Genomic DNA, 17,138 nt, shown 5'->3' on the forward strand with positions numbered 1-17,138 from the left:
TAAAAATAAAACGGTTAAGATTTTATCATACAAAATATTCTAAGGATTAAATCCTCCACTGTTGGAGATAGTTTTTTAACCATGGGGTCCTATATTTACTGTATGCGTAAAATCTCTTAAAATAAAGGTCTTAAATAGACTTTCACGTTGGATTTTTTACACCCACTGTTGGAGATGCTCTAAAAGATTTTATAAATATAAAAACTTAAGAGTACATTAGAGAATTCATTGGAAAAACACGACTATAAACAGAAGCTGGACATAATTTTGAAACAGACCAAAATGGAATAGAGGACGGTCTTTTTGAAACAGATGGGATACCTTTGAGGCCATCTTAGTTAAGGGTGCACAGGAACGGAGCCGAACCGGCGGACCGTCCCGGAACCGATGGAACCGTACCCCTTTTTGTACCGAACCGAGGAAGGGGGTACATGTACCGGTCCAAAAAATAGGAACCGGAGCTAAACAGGTACAGGTACACGGTCTTATATAGGTCCCGTACCGTCCCGGACCAAATGTACCGAAAAATTATATCCATTATATTTAGTGGTAGTAAACTAATAATAGCCATTGGATTATTGTTGTTCTGGACATTCATCTAATAATACCCGATTGTTGATCTGTTGTTTAAGTTAGTAGAGTCCCCTTCATTGTTGTTCTAGATCTTCACCGCGGTTTTGAATCAAAGCTGCATCTCTTCATAATCGTCTTCGTACCAGCACACACTGCTATTAATTAGATTACAGACCCTGCTGATGTTAACTAACATGGAGTCCATTTCCTTAGGTTTACATTTAAATATATATATGCTTGATCAAGGAAACCGAAGATGAATTTTATTCCAAAACTGCAATATTTTGATATTGCTTCTTTGTTCTGCCAAACTGTTCTTAAGCCATCATCTCTTTCTTTGCTGCCATTTTTGAGTTCTTGAAGTCTCTGTTGTCCTCTGTTTTTTTTATTTGGTTTGACCTTATGCTTCCAGTCCCCTTAATAAAGGATTAGATTTTTTTTTGTCTGGAACCGAGACTAGTACCGGAACCGTATCTGGTACCGCATGTGTACCGAATGGTACCAGAACCGAGGTACAGGGTACAGGTACCGGTCCAAAATTTTGGTACCGAGGTTAGGGAGGTACAGGTACTCGGCCTCGGCAAGAACCGAACTGAACCGTACCATGTGCACCCTTAATCTTAGTTTGATATATAGAAGTTAGGAGGACATGAATAGTACCCTTAAGTAATCATGGGGTGGGCATAACAAACCCATACAACAGGCTTGATCTGGCCGCGTCTCCAGTTAACTTCCCTAAAATACGATCTCCATCTCCAGCTATAAATAAACAACTTGCCTCTTCTTCACTGGTTGCTCAAATTCATCCAAAGTTCATTGCTACTGCGACTGAAGAAGACTCGTAACTACTCTTTTAGGGTTCGTTATTGTTCGAAACATCAAAAAAGAAAAAAATGGGTATTCTTAATAATCAAAAGGTGAAATCATCATCATCGTCTTCTTCTGTTAAGCATGTTGATCATAAGATTAGAAAAAAGTGTTTTAAGAACAGAATCAAGGGGTTTGAGAAGAAATTTTATGAGTTGAGGAAACTATGTGATGTTAAGGCTGTTGGAGTTGTGCATTCTGAATTCATCAATGGGGCTAAAGAATTACCATCAAACCCTAGCGAATTTGATGAGGCCGTCATGCAATTTAACCAAAAGAAGATGAAATTGTGTACTAGTGAAGAAGCAGAGAAAGTTAAGGAGAATCAGAGATTCTATTTTGGTAATGGTAACGGTAACCCTAACTTTGATAATTTATGTACTGTTGAATCACTTACAAAGATTGAGAGAGAATTGGACTCCATATTTGTTATGATTTCCGAGAGAGAAAATCAATTGAAAGCAGGGGATGTTACATCGCCATCATCATCATCTCCGAATTGCGATCAGAATAATTTTGGGGTAATTGAATCTACAGATTACGAGTCTACTTCTTTGGTGGTAGGATCTTCTAACACCGTTTATGATTATGGACTTCCTTGTTCTGATTATAATCAACAACAACCCCAACCGGAGGAGGAAATGAAGAAGATTTTTGGGGTTGTTGAATCTAATTCTAATTCGTTGGCAGTAAGATCGTCTAAGAACTTCGATGATTCTTCTTCTTACTTCTCTAATCGGGAAGAATCCCAACCCTTGATTAGTTTTGTTGATCCTTTCTCTGAAATGGTTTATGATGAGCCATTCTCTGATATGATCGATTTGGAGTTCCAGAGATTGAATTGCAGCAGCAGCTACATGGACATGATGATGAACACAACAAACCCAATTGACGGACCAGAATTCCTTCTGTGGTGAATAGTGCTGGCTGGATGGCGTAATTAATGTTGAACTAATTAGAGAGTTTTTTTTTGTTTTTTTTTTTTTGTAATCTATGATGATTCTTTGTTCTGTTTCTTGTATTCATGGAGGAGACAATTGATTTGTGATGATCATGTATCTTTCTAGTTTATGTAACTTCAATTTTCTGTATTATTTTATTTCTTGTATTCATGGAGGAGACGATTGATTTGTGATGATCATGTGTCTCCTTAAATTTTTTGTATTCATGGTGACAGTATATGGATGTCAGGGGCATTATTTTGTAATTCAGTACAAGTTTGCAAATGACATAATGTATGAGAGAACTGGCAAAGTTGCCACAACTGCGGTTCTGAATTGGCTTTTCTAGTGTGCATCACTTCGCTTTACAGAACTTGTCGCCAAGGAAAACCATCCTACTAGACTGCTGTACAAAATGAAGCATTTTTCAGATAAGTTTCTCTGCTTTGCTTCGAGTAGCAATATTAACCTGCAATGCTTCTAATTTGTAATTTCTCTGCTTGTTAGATTAGTGATTACAGAGAATGAGAATGTTGTTTCTATGACCTTTCTGACAATTAAAATGATTTTATCTACAAGAGCATTAAAATGTCAAGCCTACTAGTCTTAAAATTTATCATCCGACGTCATACTAAAAGTACGGGTATAGTTTCCAGGTGCCAGCAGATAATAGTATTGGAATATCGGGAATCAGTGAAAGCACTACTGACACAGGTATGCTAAAGTTGCAAACTTATTCACTCTTTCTATTGCTGCACATATGCTGTTTGATAAAATTCCTGAATAATTCGTTCTTTTCCATCATATATATTGATTCATATATACAATCTTTATAGCTGAACATTTGTAAGTTTTAGTGAATTTCTGTAGTTTTTTATTTTTGTAGGTTATGAATGGCATTCAAATTAGTACCTCGATGTTTCTTGTTGACTTCCCTTGCTCAAAACTTGTCCAAACTGAGTGTTTCATCATATGTTTCTTCTGACTCTAATGAGCTCTCACCAGCTAACGAATTACAGTTAGAGTTCAGGGAATATTTGAAACCGTCTCTTCCATCTCATCAGAAATCGAATGACGCGGACATGGTCGCTAACCTTTTAATAGAGTGCCATGATCCTTATCATGCTATGGAATCCTCTTCACTTCATCTCAATGGTATAAGAGTTTCTACTGAGTTGGTTCAGCAAACTCTGATTAGATTGAAAAATGTACCGAGCATTGCGTTGGATTTCTTTGTTTGGGTAAAATAACAACCAGGTTACAACCACGACGGGGTTGCTTATGATATGATGATTGATATCATGGGGAAAGCATGACAATTTGATGTCGCTTGGCAGTTGCTTCTTGAAATGGATCAGCTAGGTGATAAATCGACTTCGAAAACTTTCGGTATTTTGTTTCGGAGACTAATAGCTGCAGGACTTACAAGGCAAGCCATACAAGCTTTTGATGACATGGAGAGGTTCACAAAAAGAGAAACTGATAGAGAAGATTTTGTTGACCTTCTTGACACTCTGTGTATGGATATGCTAAGGTGGCTACAGAGATCTTCAATCAAAGGAAATTCAAACTTGAACCGGATACGCATATGTATACAGTTATGATTTATGGTTGGTGCAAATTAAATCGACCTGAAGTGGCAGAGAAATTCTTTAGAGAAATGGTAGATCGTGGATTAGAACCGAATGTTATTACGTATAATGTTCTCTTAAATGGAATTTGCCGTAGGACGGTCTTACACCCAGGAACTCATTTTGAAGGAATCATTCAAAAAGCTGAGAATTTGTTGGATGAAATGCAGAAGAGGGGAATAGAACAAGAAGTGACTAGCTACTCTATTGTTCTTCATGTTTACAGTCCCGCACATAAACCAGATTTGTCGCTAGATAAGTTAAGTTCGATGAAAGAAAAAGGGATTTTCCCAACAGTAGCAACCTATACTTCAGTTATAAAATGTCTTTGTTCATGTGGAAGGCTCGAAGATGCTGAGGAGATTCTCAATGAGATGGTTGCTAATGGAGTCAGTTCATATCCTACAACTTTTAGTTGTTTCTTTAAGGAATTTCAAGGGAGGAAACATGCTGATAATGCCTTGAAATTGTATAAGAAGATGGGAGACTTGTCATGTACGCCGAGTTTGTCCACATATAATATATTAGTTGGAACATTTTCAAGGTTGAACAAGATGGATATATTGCATGAGATATGGAATGACATGAAGGAGAGTAGAGCTGGTCCAGATTCGGATTCATATACGTTGTTGATTCATGGATTATGTGAGAAACGGAAATGGGCACAAGCTTGTGAGTTTTTCCAGGAAATGATAGAGAGTGGATTTCGTCCACAAAGATCACATTGGAGAAGCTATACAAAGGTTTAACACAAGCTGATATGTTGGCGACTTGGAGAAGATTGAAGAAGAAACTTGAAGCATTACCACTTAAGCCCTTTTAGGAGTCGATAAAAGATAAATGACAATACAACTTGGATTTCCTGTTAGAATCCAATGTTGGGGTCCAGAGCAATCTACACATACTAATTAATCTTGCAGAAATAATCTAGCTAACAAGAAACACTTGATCTCTCGTATTGCTCCATGAACCTCACTACGATCTAGGATATGAAGAAGAGAAAAAGAACCAAACAGATGCAATCCATAAACAAAAGCAACAGGATATAAAGTACTCACGGATTTAACGTGGTTCAACAATATACATGATGTGTGTATATTGTCTACATCCACCAAACGGCTACAACATCTTTATTAATTATAGAATCAACTGACAATTACACATCCTGATTGGCTAATCTACCCATCGACTCATCACAACGTGACCGAACACAAGAACTCTCACAAGCACCCTATAAGATCCAATGCAGTGTCTTCACCTATACGAGATAACATTTACCACATTATCTACCACAATGAGGTGATCTTCTCTGCACATCCTAACATAGATTATCATGGACTCCTTTAGCTCAATATCAATAACCTAATCCAGCACCACCAAGATGATCTTATCTTCAACAAGATGTCTTACCAACATCTCCATACGAATATTCTACAACGACATATCTTGTAACATCGATAAGTATCCCATAAGCACCATAATGATGTAATCCTTCCACCATTAGGTCTCTCACATACCACCCCAAGAGGTGGGATGAATTCCTCACATCTCTAATGAGAATGTCCTTGAGAACTCATAGCCTAGACCTCCTTATATAGTATACATATTACTTATCCTACAAGAATAGGGTTTCCTAAACTTTATGTCCAAGTAAACAATTAAATTCACTAACCTCTTGACCGACTAAATTTGGGATAAACCCAAATACCAAACACTGACCAAGTTTGGGTTATACCAAACCCAAATTAACCGATAAAACAAGTTTGACTTCTTTTGAAACTCAAACACCCATCGTATCTACATCCAAGAACGAAAAATCTGTCGAGTAAAAAAGTTTGAGGGCCGCCTTTCCTTGATAGAGGGATCCTTGTCTGATGGAAAAGAAAAAATTCAGGGGCCTCAATCTTTTTCTTGGTTCATCGGTAACTGCTGGCTCCTCTAAATAACCATTGTTTAGTGACTTCTCCATGATTGAAAACTTGGCTTCGAACACGCCTTTCAGCAGATGGTTTGGTTTGTGTGCACTAGCTTCCTCAGCAAATAAGGTCCTCTCTCTGATATTTTTTTCCTTGGGCATATCCCTTTCCCAATCCTTTTTCCAAACGTACACCAAGGTTCGAAATCTGATAATTCGTCCTTCACACAAAGACCAATCACACCCAGCCATAATCTGAAACCTTTGGTAACTTCTTCAATCTCCAAGCAATTCAAGACGTTGTGTTTATCTTCTCATTTTATGTAGAGAAAATAACTTAACGGAAACTATATCTTTGCTGAACCAAATTTCCCAATAGAAATCTTTACCTTCATCTCTACAGGCTCTGTCACTATTAAAATCAATTTCAATAACTTCAGCAGATAAGAAAACCCTCAATATTATCATTGTTATAATGTAGCTCTGTCCAACAGAAAGTCTCACATTGATCATCAGGAATCAAATAGCCAATGAAAATAAAAGGTTGTCGGAAAAACACGCCGAAATTGATGCCCTGTCAAATTCATGCATCGTGTTTTCTCCTAAGTAGTATGCCTTATCTTCCATATCCACACCACCACACATATTGTAGTATTGTATCTTTATTCTTTAAACTCTTGAAGTGTCCAAGCGATACCATTTTAATTCCACATAACGGGTCTTTACCAAAAATAGGAACGTATTTGCAACACAAATAGACCAACCTGTTTCTTAAAACACAGTCTTGCACTTCAACCAGCTCCGATCGACTTCAAATGGTGTACAACCAAAAACAACTCTTCGACTGAACGTCATAGACAAGAATCAAAATATCACAAACTATCTAGCTTCTCCATCGTAAACAATATGAGAGAAACTCCAGAAAACATTGTTCTACCCGACACAATGCCATACTCAACACAGGCAAACAAACCCTACAAACTATGTCGAAAAACTTCTTCTTATACAAGAATAAGAAACCATAGCTCCACCACAACTAATATCACATCTCATCCAACGATCATTGTCCTGCAACTTATTTGTAGCATACATGTTTCAAATACTCAGACTGAATATCAAACTCTTCACTATTGGAACATATCAAACCCTGGACAACGGGCAATACTTCCAAAACGAAACCTGTTATTAGATTTCTCCAAATCCTTATTGTAACAAACAACTAAGGCATAACGAGTATGAATTGATCTTCACATTCTTCAACTTTATGTTAAAGATAACTCAGCAACATGATCCAAAAAATAACAATTTGATAATAAAATTATTGTTTCCCATGGTTTGGAACAATAATGAGACTTTGACATGCTTATATTTCATCTTTACTTCCACAAACATATAAAACAATATTTCTATCTCAACTACAATACTCTTGTCTTCTTGTGTCTTGCCAAGCAAAAACCAATTAATTGAAAAACAACTACGCAGGTTTTTCAAACAATTCACAAGAATATGGACGAAGTATAGATAATAAATAAACTTACTTGAAGCCATGCATAGGGTTTGTTCTCCACTAAGAATCAATGCCAAATCTCTAATGTAGAGCACCATAAACATCAAAACGATACATCTTGACCATGTAGAATACAGATCAGATGATATAATCCCATTCCTTTTAAAAGTACGGTTTACTTTGCGTTGTTCCCAAAACTGATGAAATCAAATCCTACACATACTTGATAACATCAAACTCTGCATCTTCTGAAGATGTAACATCAAATCCTCATACTTGATGAAACCCAATCCTTCGTCTTCAAAATTTTCTGCCAATCCAGAAAACCCAAAACTTCTCTCTTCAGAATATTATATCCATCCTAAAGCGCTAATACCAATTGTTGGGGTTCAGATCCATCTACACGTGCTAATTAATCTTGCATAAATAATCTATCTAAAAAGAAACACTTGACCTCTCGTATTGCTCCCTGAACCTCACTACGATCTAGGATATGAAGAAGAGAAAAAGGACCAAACAGATGCAATCCATAAACAAAAGCAACAAGATAGAAAGTACTCAAGGATTTAACGTGGTTCAACAATATACACGAAGTGTGTATATTTTCTACATCCACCAAACGGATACGACCTCTTTATTCATTATAGAATCAACTGAGAATTACACATCATGATTGACTAATCAACCCATCGACTCACCACAACGTGATCGAACACAAGAACTCTCACAAGCACCCTATAAGATCCAAAATAGTATCTTCACCCACACGAGATAACGTTTACCATATTATCTACCACCACGATATGATCTTCTATGCACATCCTGACATAGATTACCATGGACTCCTTTAGCTCAACACCAATAATCTAATCCAGCACCACCAAGATGATATTATCTTCAACAAGATGTCTTACCAACATCTCCATACGAATACTCCATAACGAAATATCTTGTAACATCGGTAAGTATCCCATAAACACCATAATGATGTAATCCTTTCACCATTAGGTCTCTCACATACCACCCCAAGAGGTGGGATGAATTCCTCACATCTCTAATGAGAATTTCCTTGAGAACTCATAGCTAAAACTCATATCCTAGACCTCCTTATATAGTAGACATATTACTTATCCTACAAGAATAGGGTTTCTTAAACTTTATGTCCAAGTAAACAATTAAATTCACTATCCTCTTGACCGACTAAATTTGGGATAAACCCAAATACCAAACACTGACCAAGTTTGGGTTATCCCAAACCCAAATTAACCGATAAAAGAAGTTTGACTTCTTTTGAAACTCAAACACCCATCGTACCTACAGCCAAGAACGACAAATATGTCGAGTAAAAAAGTTTGAGGGCCGCCTTTCCTTGATAGAGGGATCCTTGTCTAATGGAAAAGAACAAATTAAGGGTCCTCAAACTTTTTCTTGGTTCATCGGTAACTGCTGGCTCCTCTAAATAACCATTGTTTAGTGACTTCTCCATGATTGAAAACTTGGATTGGAACACGCCTTTCAGCAGATGGTTTGGTTTGTGTGCACAAGCTTCCTCAGCAAATAAGGTCCTCTCTCTGATCTTTCTTTCATTTCCCATGGTTCTTGGTGAGAAGTCTATGGTTGACTTTCGTTTATGACCTGGTCTTCTCTCTCTTCAACTTATAAGTTATATGGGGTACTGCAGAGTCTCCACACAGTTTTATTCAGTAGTTTTCTTTTGCAACTTCAGAACATGAGTGGTTGGTAAAATTGTTTGGTTATACATTTGTTCCTGGTATCGCTACCCCTTCAATTCTTTGAATATAAACAAGCCCTTGGTTGAGATTTTGAGCACTTGTATAATTTTCACTCAGAGAGGCACAATTTGAAAAGAGCGACAACAAGTAGCTTACACCAAACAAACTTTTCTTTACGGATTCTCCATAACCATATGAGAGATTTCTTAGTTTAAAATAAAGAAATAAACATGAATTTTAATCTCTACATCATGTACCGCTTACAAAATTAAAAATAAAAATTCTAGACTATGAATTCTGAGAACCAAAGAACACAACCAATGGAAATGATCAGGCTTCAATGTCGCGGTAACTGTATTTTAAATAAAAATAGGTAAAGTCACTGGATAGAAAAAGAAAATCCAGGCAAGAAAAGGTAGAATGAAAAAAACTATGTCTAATAAGTTTGTTAATTTTTGGAAGCAAAAGTTAAAAGTTAATTTAGTTATTGCAAAATGACTTCTATAAGCAAAAAATAAAAAGAGTTTTTTATAAAAAAAATTAAAATGTTTTTGTGTTTGGCTTCTGCTTCTGGTATTCAAACACCCTATAGAAGTAAAAGTCACTTGCCAATGATCTTCATATTTCAAAGACCGGGAATTTGTCTAGTCTGAGAGTTTCGAAGGACGATAACACTCTAACTGGATTTGCAAAGTAAAGGGTAACAGAACCTTGACTTTCTTTTTTGATTTATCCTTTACTTGTGATCCACCCAAATATCTCAGGATTTTACCATCCTCAGAGACTGAAGCTACTTGGATAAGAAGTACAAATTGGGACAGAAACCTGCAAGGAATGCGCATATTCCCTCTTCATTCATGTATGAGTTCAGTTTCCATCCATATAACTTTACAACTTTTACCAGCCTATTATCACCAATCCCCGTCATACCCAAACCCAAAGGTCCAAATCTCATAATCTTATACTCCCTCCGTCCTAGTTTAGATTCCAAAATAGGAGATTTTTTTTCTTCCAAAAATACTTGCTACACTTCATATTTTTCCTTATTTTATCCTGATTTGCCCCTATCTTGGAATCATGTCATAACATGGAGAATTGTGTATTTCAATTTTCTATACACACTCTTAAATACTTTGTCTATAGAATTTCATTAATTTGATTTTTTCCAAGCAAAAACAAAAACCTAGACATCTAAAAATTAAAAACCTTAAATACTAATCTAGGGTAATTGTGGGAAAAACTATTCTCTTTGTGTTTCTTAATATCTGTGCAAAATCCAATTTTGGAATCTAAACTAGGATGGAGGGAGTACTTCATTGATATTTCTGTATGCTTTAGTAGATGTGTTCAAAAACATAAAAACCCCACTATATCATCATCAAATTTACTCATTTCTAGCGGAGAATCTTAACTTAAACATATACAAAAATCCATTTCTATACTATGGTGAATGTATACTTAAAAAAGAATATCCTCAAAAGCTCCAGAAATAACTTCACAACTCGGTATATGAAAGAAAAAAACAGTAAAATTCAGGCAGGCAAAAGTAAATCCCTGTGTGGACCACTCGAATATCAAAAACCCAATTACAAACCAATAATCTAGTAGCATATTAAGACATCAACACTTGGTGAATCTTTATGTTCCACTGGTTGGTAACTCAAAAGATACGTAATAAAGTGCTCACTGGAATGATCGATAGTTTGTTGACGCATGAGAATCTCGATAATCTATTGACGCACGCGACTCATATTGGAATGTCAAAATAAGCTAATTGCGTTGTTTCCTCGGAAAAAGTTTCTTTACTCTCCTTATTTTTGTAGCTACTGTTCTATCCTCCTCCACATACCTCCGAGGACTTTAATGCCAAGGTATATATTGCCATTCAGAAAAAAGCAATGCTGGATGATGTATGGTGCATTCGAAATTTATCCATGAACCTATCTAGTATTTTTTTAATCTGTATCAGTTGTTAGTCCAAGACAAGTGAACATTCTGATCGAGGATACACTACAAGGCACAATATCCAGTTGGTGCAGGACGGATGTGTTAGAGAATAGATCGGTCAACCTCGCATGCGTTGCTATCTCAAGCATGTTTGTCAATGTTAGTGATCAAAACTATGAGTCTTGATTTCTAGTCTATTATAGATAAGTCTCGGACTAGGATAGAAAAGTGTAGTTGAGCTCAATGACTTCATGGAGATTCATCATACAACGACGAAGATCTACTCAAGGAAACGTGGAAATTCATCAACAAAAAGGTATGTGGAGACTTGAACTTATCTATCACTCAAAAGTCTATCTATTCTATCTCCTACTTCTTATAAGACAAAAGTCGTATGCTACATAGATTGGATCATACACATTTGACATTTCGAGCTGAGTATACTCTACTTATCTTTTTCTCGAAATCATGTGTTGGTAAAGCGTTTCTCTTTGATCGGGTTTATCTTCACCTAGTGACGAAAGTCATAATGTTTCAATCACTTTGAAAATCGCTTTGACGAGAAATAGTGTATCAACTATATAACGTCCTCTAAGAATGTTTCAATGGTTGTAATGAGAGTTTAGGTCAACATAACCAATGATGGATATAAGCATTATGTGGAAACACATATGTGCATAAGTATTATTCCTTAATCCGAAGTTTTCGAACTTTGTTGATTGAGAGAAACCGGAGGAATTGGCTTTGCCAAGTCCACGAACTCAGTTTGCAGACTCAGTCCGCGAACTGAGAGAAGTTCTTTTCCGAGGATTTATGTTGGGATTCCAAATTCGTTCGTGATGTTCAAGTCCGCGAACTGGCGGAATTCTCCTTGCCGATATTTTCTGCTGAGTTTGGAAAACTCTGCCGGTTGCCTTAAGTCCGCGAACTTGTTTGTGTACTTGAGTGGGTTATGATCTAAAGATGTGCTCTGAACATGAAACTTAAATTACTAAGGAATGCAGTATGAAAACCGTGGATATAAAGTTCATGAGCCGATTCAGTCGAATCGAATTATCTTTGCTTCAATTGTGTCTTGTGTAGTTACATAAGACCTCATAACAATTGAACAACTCTCTAACTAGTTCATATTGAAGTCAATTGAACTAGTTATGGTGAAGAAGAACAAGGTTCATATGAAAAACTCATATGGTTAAAATTTTGGTTATATGTTGAACCAACATACACGTACACGTTTAGGCATGGTTTTCACAAACCCAGTAAACGTATATCTCAAGTGTGTGTGACAAGCTAAGTTTTCGATCTAACGGTTTAGAAATATTAGCTTGAATCTAAATCAGGTTTTCATCTAACAGTGAATATTGATTGCTTTGTACCTAAGGCAAAACCCTGATTTGAAGGCTATATAAATGAGACATCTAGCATTGGGAAAAACTAATCCCCACACGTCTGTGTGATACTATCTAGTGCGCTCGCTAGAGTCGATTCTCCTCTAACCTTTGGTTTTCTTCTCTAAAACCAGGTTAACGATTTAAAGACTTCATTGGGATTGTGAAGCCAGAACGATACTACTTTTATCGTAGTTGTCTGATCTGATCTTGCATCTTCTATCGTACTAAGTACAATATTATTGATTGACTTGAGATCGTGAGATTTCTCCGATAGGCAAGATAAAGAAGTCAAAAAAATCTTCGTCTCACTGTTTGTGATTCCTCGACGTCCTCTTGTTTATTGCAAGTAAGACTGTTGTGAGGTGATTGATTAATATAGGCTGTTCTTCGGGAATATAAGACCAGATTATCAATTGGTTCCTATTCACCTTGATTTCATATCATAAGACATAACAAAAACCTAGGGTTCTTCTGTGGGAGACAAATTTATTTTTCGATATACTTTTCTGTGTGAGATAGATTTTTTTATTATCAAGTCTGCGATTTTGGGTTGCAGCAACTCTTAGTTGTGGGTGAGATCAACTAAGGGAATCAAGTGCGCAGTGTCCTGCTGGGATCAGAGGCATAGGAGTACAACTATACCTTGAATTAGTGGGAGACTGATTAGGGTTCAACTATAGTCCATTCCGAAGTTAGCTTGGAGTAGGCTAGTGTCTGTAGAGGCTTAATACAGTGTGTATTCAATCTGGACTAGGTCCCGGGGTTTTTCTTCATTTGCGGTTTCCTCGTTAACAAAACTTCTGGTGTCTGTGTTATTTCAATTTCCGCATTATATTGTTTTATCTTTATAATTTGAAATAATACAGGTTGTGCGTTGAAGTTTAATCAATTGGAGATCCGACCTTGTTGTTGTTGATTTCATTGATTAATACTTGGACATTGGTCTTTGGTACCATCCAAGTTATTCCTTGTATTTGATAAAGACTCGCTATTCTTTTTAGCTTGAGTAAAAATCAAATCAAGAGAGAGATATTAACTCCTTGAGATACTTTTATCTAGATTGAGTCTGACTGTAGCAAAGTATACTTTTATGTAAGTGTATACTTTACTTATTTTTTTTCTTTCAAATGCTCACATGTAAATGATTATGACAGGTGAGAATTCACTTACTTGACCAAATTTTTATTTTCCAATTAATAAAAATTGTGAACGGGGATTAATCAATTTGTCGATCAATGGTTTTGATGATTTCTTTGTCGGTGTCGAAAGAGTGGAAAATGGCTTATGACCAATTGAGCTTTCAAAGCAAATGAGGTATATTTTATGAACTATGTGTAGTTATTGTGGTGATCAAATAATTGCATTCTAGATTGAAATAAATTGATTGTTCAATCTTAGAATGAGTTATATGGAAACTAAATATTAAGAATTGTTATTTATGACAATATATGTGTGACTCGATCATATAATGGAAGTTATGAGATAGAATTTGACACCAAACCAAAACCGAAAGAATAAGAAACCTTGTCAAAACAAATATGAATACCAACTCTCACCAAGAAATGAACATAATTTTAATTATGAATTTATTTGATATGTTTGCATTACGCAACATTGCAAGAATATCAAATATTATTAATAAAGCTTTTCAAGCTAAGTTAATGTGAATTGTGGATACAGTGAGAGGTGATATATATTGGTGTTTTACACCATATTTGTTTTGATAGTTTAAGGTTCAAAATTTGAACAAAATCGTTTGAAAGAAAGTGGTGTTGAGTTATAATCACATCTCTAGGAGGAGTAGATTATGTTTGCAGTCGCGCACATAAACCAGATTTGTCGCTTGATAAGTTAAGTTCGATGAAAAAAAAAGGGATTTACCCAACAGTAGCAACCTATAATTCAGTTATAAAATGTCTTTGTTCATGTGGAAGGCTCGAAGATGCTGAGGATATCCTCAATGAGATGGTTGCTAATGGAGTAAGTTCATCTCCTACAAATTTTAGCTGTTTCTTTAAGGAATTTCAAGGGAGGAAACATGCTGATAATGCCTTGAAATTGTACAAGAAGATGGGAGACTTGTCATGTACGCCGAGTTTGTCCACATATAATATATTAGTTGGAACATTTTCAAGGTTGAACAAGATGGATATAGTGCAGGAGATATGGAATGACATGAAGGAGAGTGGAGCTGGTCCAGATTCGAATTCATATACATTGTTGATTCATGGATTATGTGAGAAACGGAAGTGGGCAGAAGGTTGTGAGTTTTTCCAGGAAATGAGAGTGAATATCGTCCACAAAAGATCACATTGGAGAACTTGGAGAAGATTGAAGAAGAAACTTGAAGAATACTTAAACCCTTTTAGGAGTTGATAAAAGATAAATGACAATACAACTTGGAATTCCTGTTAGAAGCCAAGAACGACAAATCTGTCGAGTAAAAAAGTTTGAGGGCCGCCTTTCCTTGATAAAGGGATCCCTGTCTGATAGAAAAGAACAAATTCAGGGGATTCACTCTTTTGATTGGTTCACTGGTAACTGCTGGATCCTCTAAATAACCATTGTTTAGTGACTTCTCCATGATTGAAAACTTAGCTTGGAACACACCTTTCAGCAGATGGTTTGGTTTGTGTGCACTAGCTTCCTCAGAAACTAAGGTACTCTCTCTGATCTTTCTTTCATTCCTATGGTTCTTGATGAGGAGTCTATGGTTGAATTTCATTTATGATCTGCTCTGCTCTCTCTTCAACTTATATGTTCTATGGGGTACTGCAGAGTCTCCACACAGTTTTATTCAGTAGTTTTCTTTTGCAACTTCAGAACATAAGTGGCTTGTAAATTGGCTTGATTATACATTTGTTCTTGGTATCGCTACCCCTTCAATTATTTGAATATAAGCAAGCCCTTGGTTGAGATTTTGAGCACTTGTATAATTTTCACTCAAAGAGGCACAATTTGAAAAGAGCGACAACAAGTAGCTTACACCAAACAAACTTTTCTTTATGGATTCTCCATAACCATATGAGAGATTTCTTAGTTTAAAATAAAGAAATAAACATGGATTTTAACCTCTACATCATGTACCACTTACAAAATTAAAAATAAAAATTCTAGCTTATGAATTCTGAGAACCAAAGAACACAACCGATGGAAATGATCAGGCTTCATTGTCGTTGTAACTGTATTTCAAATAAAAATAGGTAAAGTCACTAGGTAGAATAAGAAAATCCAGGCAAGAAAAGGTAGAATGAAAAAAAACTATGTCTAATAAGTTTGTTAATTTTTGGAAGCAAAAGTTAAAAGTTAATTTAGGTATTGCAAAATGACTTTTATAAGCAAAAAAAAAAAAGTTTTTTATAAAAAATATTAAAAAAATTTTGTATTTGACTTTTGCTTCTGGTATTCAAAGACCCTATAGAAGTAAAAATCACTTGCCAATGATCTTAATATTTCAAAGATCGGGAATTTGTCCAGTCTGAAAGTTTCGGAGGACCGCAACTCTCAAACTGGTTTTGCAAAGTAAAGGGCAACAAAACCTTGACTTTCCTTATTTATCAGTTACTTGCGGTCCACCCAAATATCTGAGGATTTTACCATCTTCAGAGACTGAAGCTACTTGGATAAGAAGTACAAATTGGGACAGAAACCTGCAAGGAATGCGCATATTCCCTCTTCATTCATGTATGAGCTCAGTTTCCCTCCCTATAACTTTACAACTTTTACCAGCTTATTATCACCAATCCCCGTCATACCCAAACCCAAAGGTCCAAATCTCATAATCTTAGACTTCATTGGTATTTCTTTATGATTTAGTAGATGTGTTATAAAAACATAAAAACCCCACCATATCATCAACAAATTTACTCATTTCTAGCGGCGAATCTTAACCTAATCATATAAAAAAAATTCGTTTCTATAATATGGTGAATGTATACTTAAAAATGAATATCCTCAAAAGCTCCGGAAATAACTTTCCAATGAAATAAAAATTGCGAGCGGGGATTAACCAATTTTTCGATCAATGGTTTTGATGATTTGTTTGTCGGTGTTGAAAGAGTGGACAATGTTTTATGACCAATTGAGTTTTCATAGCAAATGAGGTATGTTTGATGAACTATGTGTAGTTATTGTGGTGATCAAATAATTGCATTCTAGATTGAAATAAATTGATTGTTCAATCTTAGAATGAGTTATATGGAAACTAGATATTGAGAATTATTGTTTATCACAATATATGTGTGACTCGATCATACAATGGAACTTATGAGATACAATTTGACACCAAACCAAAGCCGAAAGAATAAAAAACCTAGTCAAAACAAATATGAATACCAACTCTCATCAAGAAATGAACATAATTTTAATTATGAATTTATTTGATATGTTTGCATTATAAGGCATTGCAAGAATATCAAATATTGTTAACAAAGCTTTTCAAGCTAACTTAATGTGAATTTTGGATACGGTGAGAGGTGATATATATTGGTGTTTTACACCATATTTGTTTTGATAGGTTATGGTTCAAAATTTGAACCAAATCATTTGAAAGAAAGTGGTGTTGAGTTATACTCACATCTCTAGGATTCTTGGTATTGGTATGGTCTCAAAAGTTTGCTTCGGATAGAACTAT

General features: G+C 35.7%; 1 pseudogene; it reads left to right on the forward strand.

Moving 5' to 3' along the window:
- Nucleotides 1–3,274: 3,274 nt before the first annotated feature.
- LOC113278813 lies at nt 3,275–4,926 on the forward strand (annotated as a pseudogene).
- The last annotated feature ends 12,212 nt before the right edge of the window (nt 4,927–17,138 follow it).

Source organism: Papaver somniferum, chromosome 5 (genome assembly GCF_003573695.1).
Source record: "Papaver somniferum cultivar HN1 chromosome 5, ASM357369v1, whole genome shotgun sequence".
Taxonomy (NCBI): Eukaryota; Viridiplantae; Streptophyta; class Magnoliopsida; order Ranunculales; family Papaveraceae; genus Papaver; species Papaver somniferum.